Source organism: Olea europaea, chromosome 6 (assembly GCF_002742605.1).
Source record: "Olea europaea var. sylvestris chromosome 6, O_europaea_v1, whole genome shotgun sequence".
NCBI lineage: Eukaryota > Viridiplantae > Streptophyta > Magnoliopsida > Lamiales > Oleaceae > Olea > Olea europaea.
In genome coordinates, this window is record NC_036242.1 from 8,321,943 (window position 1) to 8,328,714 (window position 6,772).

Here is a 6,772-nt window from a genome sequence, read left to right on the forward strand (position 1 = left end):
ATTTAATTCTAAACTTCCAAAAATATATAAGTAAATTCTCAACTTTAAATTGTATCCAATTTAATCCTCATATATTGCCAATTGCAAAATAAACCCCAATAAAATATTTAATTTCATTTTAGTCATTAATTGATTTTGACCTTGACTAGTCAACATTTGAATTTTCGACTATGAAAATTGAGTTGTAACAAACATTGTGTCTAGCAATTAAAAAAACTTGCAGTGATCACACCATGAGTTAATTTTTCTGGTCACCTGAGATGGATTTCGACAAGATTACACATTTTCAGCTGGCCTCACGATGTGCCTCGGTAAAAATCCCATCAATTACTAGTGGTGGCTTGATGCCCAGTAGTCGGCCTCTTACTTTATCTAATTCAGGAACTAACTGAGCAAAGAAATCATAAACTCTCTCCTCCACCTGTTTCTTATATTTCTCAGCATCTTTTAGGAGTACTATTCTAATCAATTTAAATGAACATATCAATTTCTCGCCATAGTTGCTTTAGAGCATTGTAATATAGGGTGACGTCGAGGTCTCCTTTAGTAAATCCAGTGTCTTATTCTTCTCCAAATCGGAGAAGGCAACTGTAAGAGTATCCAATTTATTTTATTTTATTTTGTGCAATAGAGTAATATAAATAAGACCCTTCAGTATCCTCTTCCATTGAATTTAACAGTCGAAGCCATCACCTTTGAATTCTACGCATCCCAGGTTACATAAGCTGGGTCACTTTCAGCCGGTGTTAATGAGGTTCCAGTTACATAACCAAGGTATCCACGTCCACGGACAACCATAAGAGCAGATCGAGACCATTGGAGAAATTTTTTACAATTCAGCTAAGTGGTGGTAATTTGGAGATAAGATTTTTCAGAGAGAGTGACAGTGGGAAGATGGTGAGGAGGTGAAATGGGTGTACTTGTAGAGATGGGTTTACAGGTCCAGTGGAGACCCATGAATCCTCATCTCTGCATGCACCAGTCATGGCTGTTTTGACCATTCTGTCCGCTCAAACAACCCTTGGCTCTGATACCATAAAACCAGGAAGGAAAGACAAAATGAACACTAAAAAAAAGTCATAAATCAATCTTATTGTTGACCTCAGCCAAGTACAATTATTTATAGGACTAGGATACACAATTGTGATCCTTTATTCTAGAGATATCTACCAAATTTAGATAACCATACTTCAAAATCTAAATAGACTCAAATCCAATAAACAAGGAAACAAACTATATCCTAACAATAAGGAAACTATAAAATAAGGGGACATATAAACAACTAAATCTGCTTCTAATTTCTGGGATCTTCAACAACAACAAATTTGGTTTTATTAGTTTTGCTTTTCTGTGTGTATCACTTGTAGTGAGTGCAAATATCGTCTCAAGGAAAGCATCAACACGTAGCTTGGAATCTACTGCATGTTATAGTTCGAGTTCGGTTTGAGTTCCTATTATTGTTCCTTTAACTTAATTACTTTGTTTCCCTGCCATTACAATAATTGCACCAACATAGCATTTGTGGACCTCTAGACATTTGCAACGTGAAGGCAAAACCAAATTACAAATGTACTACTTCTTTCACCCCTCAAATCACCTCAACAATGGAAAGTATTTGATACTTATGGTGGCTTCATCCATAAATCACTTCAAATTACCAAAAAAGTGATAAATTCACTTCAAATTACCAAAAAAGTGACTAAGTTCTGAAGTATAGTGCCTTCAAAATTTCAAGAAAAAAAGAGAGGTAGATGTTCTGAGTTCACGGTTTTTTCATGATGAATATCAGATTTTTTTAATTTTATTTATTTATTTATTTATTATTATTATTTTTTAAATCCTTTTTCTGGATGAGTATTTAACAGTTTAGTTTTCATTGTTTAGTAAACCCATATGCGAATGGAGGTGACAACCGTATTGGCCTGGTTTTGAGTGCTCCCTTGGCCCTTAACAGGGTTCCACTTCTTTTGAATCTAGGCAGGGTTCCACTTCTTTTGAATCTAGGCCTGCACGGACTTTAGGCGCCCCCCTTCTTGCCAGCCCACGGACTGCCCGCGCCAATTTGGACCTGTGACCCAGCCCATTTTAACACTATATGCAAAAAATGTAATCTTTGTCATTGTCTTAAAGTTGACTTGAACCTGGCCATGATTGACAGTGAATCATATTCCTCCGAGTAGTGGAACTAACACAGAAGAGTCAAGAGTAAATAACAGAAGAGATACAAAAGATATAATTCAGTATACTGGCTGAAGATGACAAATTTTTTAGCTGGAAAATTGTACAAGCAAAATTTGGACAACTAATGAAACCTATATATTTATCGTGCATCTAGATGGGTAATGGTCATTTCGTTTATTGAAATTGCAACATTTGTGCTGGTTGAACTTTCAGCAGTAAGCAAATCTCTTTCCGTGAAAAATCCAGGTTTTTTAGCATGAGGCAATACACCTTCATTCCCCAACATTAGCACTACTGAAGTCATGTTTGGCATTTCTTCTGGACATTGTTGAATGCATAACAATCCCACATGAATTAATCTCAAAACCTCCGATAAATTGCCCGAGACACCAAGGCATGCTTGGACTAGTTCCAAAGACCGACCTTCTTTATAAAGCCTCCATGCCTGTACTACTTGAAATCATCTTAGAGGACCATTTTTGGAACCCAAATAAATGGAGTAATTTCATTACAAATTAGATAGAAATAAGCACACTGCACTTACATGTCCAAGAAGGTTGTTGTGGTGATTACTGGGAGAAAATCCTCTGTTTCTTTTGCCACTCACTATCTCAAGCACTAGAGCACCAAAGCTAAATACATCTGATTTTACTAAAAAAAGTCCATCTGCTGTATATTCTGGTGACATGTAACCGCTGCATGATAAATTAACGAAGAAATTCAATTATAACCAATAGAAGAGAATTTGGTTTGTCATGGGATTGAGATTCTTACTATGTTCCAACTACTCTGCTCGTGTTAGCTTCAGTCTCATTTCCTCCAAAACTTCTAGCCAAACCAAAATCTGATATCTTTGGGTTCACGTCAGAATCTAGCAAAATATTACTGGCTTTGAGGTCTCTATGGATGATTCTGAGGCGTGAATCTTGATGGAGATACATAAGGCCCCTGGCAATGCCATTAATAATGTGGAAACGTTTCGGCCAATCAAGAACTGCACTTTTCATTGGATCTCCCAAAAAATAAATAAATAAATAAAAATTCCTTGTCATTAGAATAATTTGATTGTTGGATAAAGGAAATGAGAAATTAATTCTAATATCTATAACCAAGTATCTTCAAGAATACAATAGCATGAAACAGCACATGGAATAAAGAATAATTACGTGTTTATGGAACTCTTTTATTACAGTGTACAAGTGGTACCCGGGATAGAATGTGATCATTTCTGATTGTGCAAGATGAATATTTCTTACCAAATAAAATCAAATCAAGATTTCTATTAGTCAAGTATTTATAAATTAACATCTTTTCCTCCCCTTGAATGCAGCACCCTAGAAGCTTCACAAGATTTCGATGCTGAAGTTTAGCTATACAAATGACTTCATTCTTGAACTCATTGAATCCTTGCAGTGAAGTTCTTGATAGCCGTTTGACAGCAATTTCCTGCCCCTCTTCCAGCAGCCCCTATATCAGAAATCAAGCATGTGAAAGGAATTCATTTTTCATGATAGCGATTTACATAATTCATCTCCGCTCACTTTTTATTTGTGAGGAAGGGTATATTGATGCTTTTCTGTGTATTAAAGACTTCATTTTTTTTAAATAATAAGAGTAAATTTCCAAATTATTCTGGGAGCAAAGTATTTGATGTGGTGTATTGATTAAACATCAATAAAATTTGAATTGAAATCTGAGAGCATAAATTCCCTGTGTAGTGCCTGCCCTGTTATATTAAAGAAAACTACGTATTACCTTGTAAACAGGTCCAAACCCACCCTCTCCAAGCTTGTTGTTAATTGAAAAATTATCAGTAGCTTTATTTATTGTATGTAAGTCAAACTGTGGTAGCTCTATGTCTTTATTGTGGCTTTCATCATGGTGATTGTCTGTAAAGTTGTGTCCAAGGCCGCCTAAAACATAGAGAAAAGCAAAAGACGGTTTCCATTTGCATAGATAAGATTGGATTCTCCACTTGTCTTTAATAAAAAAATCATAGATTTTGCTAGCATACCTCCGCTTAGCCTTTGGTTAATCTTCTTTCTTTTCCGAACATACAGAATCATACTCAGACCCAGCAGAATTATTCCCATACACAACAAAAAACTTACTAGTAGAATTTCTCTTTTCCGTCCTTTCAAGTTTGCACAATTAACCAAAAAAATAAAAAAAAAGGGATTGCTTTTCAATGATGATACATCCTTGAAAGTGACACATCATCTATAAAGGAAAGTAAGTTCTGAATTATCCTATTTTCTACTTGTTCATCGAGTAATGTAAACATTCTACTTCCTTTGAATTCAAAGATATGTGTGTTTTTGGGATAAGCTTTCTATTAAGGCCTGTATTTATTGTAATATATAATATCAGCGAAAGCCATAATTATAATGGAAGTTTCTGCATCTGTATACCAGTTTTCGGATACTAATATTAATAGAATAGATTGAAGCTAATGTGAAGCCCTGAAACTAAGCTGCAAAATTAAATCGATTAAATCTAAAAAAGTAAAGCTGTACTAAAGAAGGTCGCTTTGTTTGTGCTCATTATGAGATTTTCAGAAGTTTTAAGTTCAGGAAAGTGTTATATTGGAGAAAAATCTTCAATATTATAATTTGGATATACTTAAAGAAAACAGTAGACATGTCGTGAATAGTTAAGCATTTTGTCGAATAAATACTTACCGGATTCAGAAGAAGACATTCTAATGTAGATATCTTGTCCTTCTGCTGATAGCTCTTTGATGTCAATTAAGTCTCCAAACCAAATTAAGCATCCACTTCCACCTCTACTTATATCTAAGTAAGTATAAGCAGTACAAGTGCAATTGTTTAAGCACTCTATCTTGCATTCTTTGAGTGTCAATGTTTCATTGTGCCAGGAATATCGTGTATCCGGCAATTTAATACCAGAATACTTGAGATAAACATCTGTTTGACAATTCAATGGATTTCTGCGAACACAACCATTCGACCAATCTGACTTCTTCCAAGCTTCAGGATCTTTTGGGAGAAATCTATTTAAACATCCACAAGCAGGAGAAATCGCAATATTGCAACTACCATATGCACCACAGTTTTTATAAGTATCACAATTATCTGTTGGAGCAGTCAGGTAAAGTACTCATTGACGTTTTTGATCTATCCATGTCCAGCGCTGGGCAATTCCACTTGTATTCAATGTAAACCTTGAGATAACTGAACTGTTAAGGAAATCATAGTGATAGTACACCTCATTTTTTTTTAGTACTAGTTCAAATTTGAAAATATTATTTTCCATCAAGTTTGGTGTCCCACTAAAACGGAGACCATTCCAAGGTCCAGTTTTATACTGCTCATCTGAACCTTTTTTCAAGATATTTTGTGGATAACCAGTAGGATCACAGTGATATGTAAAATCTCCTGAACTTGGATCCTCTTTGCTCTTCCATGATGATAGATAGACCTCTAATTCAGTTGTAAAGTTCCAACCGAGCTTCATACCTGGTAACAATGTATCAGTCGGATAATTAAAACTCTCCCATAGAAAGTTCACTGGGTCATCATCATTTGCATCTTTCACGACGAGGTTTCCCGAGTCCAGCAATTTTGCAACTGCAGTTTTCACAGGTCGTGATGTATTCGAAGACCATATGATGACACCATTAGTGTCGTTTAGAACAACTAGAAGTCCTGGTTCGATAACCTTCAAGACTCCAGATTTATTTGTGAGGGGAATTTCTCTGTTGGCAACCCATAGCTAGTCTTTATGTATATGTACACATCAAATCTCTTTACTTTGGCTGGTTCATTTGTAGATCTACATAATAATGATTTATAGTATTACATATACGATCATTCTTTACTTTGGATCACATAATAGTACATAAAATACTTAACTTAAAATATTAAAAAGTAAAAACACAAAATCACTTGACATTTAGAGAAATTCATACCTATTTGTTGAATTTCTTGTATACTTGAGCTACTTAGGATTAAAAATTTTTACAAACGGACCTCGAACGCGTCGAAAAAATATTCTTTTCTTCTTTTCCTTTTTCTCTCTTCATTTTTTTTCTTTTCCCTCTCTTTTTTCTCTCTCTGCTCTTTTCCTCTCTCTCTCTCTCTCTCTCTCTCTCTTTATTTTTTTTTTTGAAGTTGGCATCAATTGAATGCATATATATACTAATTAAAAAGTTGTAATAATGGTAATGATCTACATAGTATTTTAATAGGAGTCTTAATTAGAATTTGAATTGAACTCTCAACAAACAATCTAATCAAAGAAAATTCTAGCTACATTAAGATAAGACTATAGTATAAATATGTTAAAATTCTAAACTTATCTAAACACCTTTATATCCAATAAACTGATAATAATTCAGTATATATCCAAATATTAAATTCTAATTTAGTTCAAATTCTTATTTTCAATCATTAGGATTATTAGCACAAAATCCCTATAAAATGGTAAAGTTGCCAATTATCCTAATATCTCAAAACTTGCATTTATAATATATATGTATTGTTGTAAAAGGTAAGTTTATTAGAGTTTAGAGATAAATAACAATTATACCCCTGCACCCTTAGAAATTATTACTGTTGTATCCTTAATT

General features: G+C 34.1%; 1 pseudogene; it reads right to left on the reverse strand.

Annotated features, from left to right (window-relative positions):
- Positions 1–2,222: 2,222 nt before the first annotated feature.
- Positions 2,223–6,772, reverse strand: part of LOC111395101 — a 10,694-nt pseudogene continuing 6,144 nt past the window's right edge.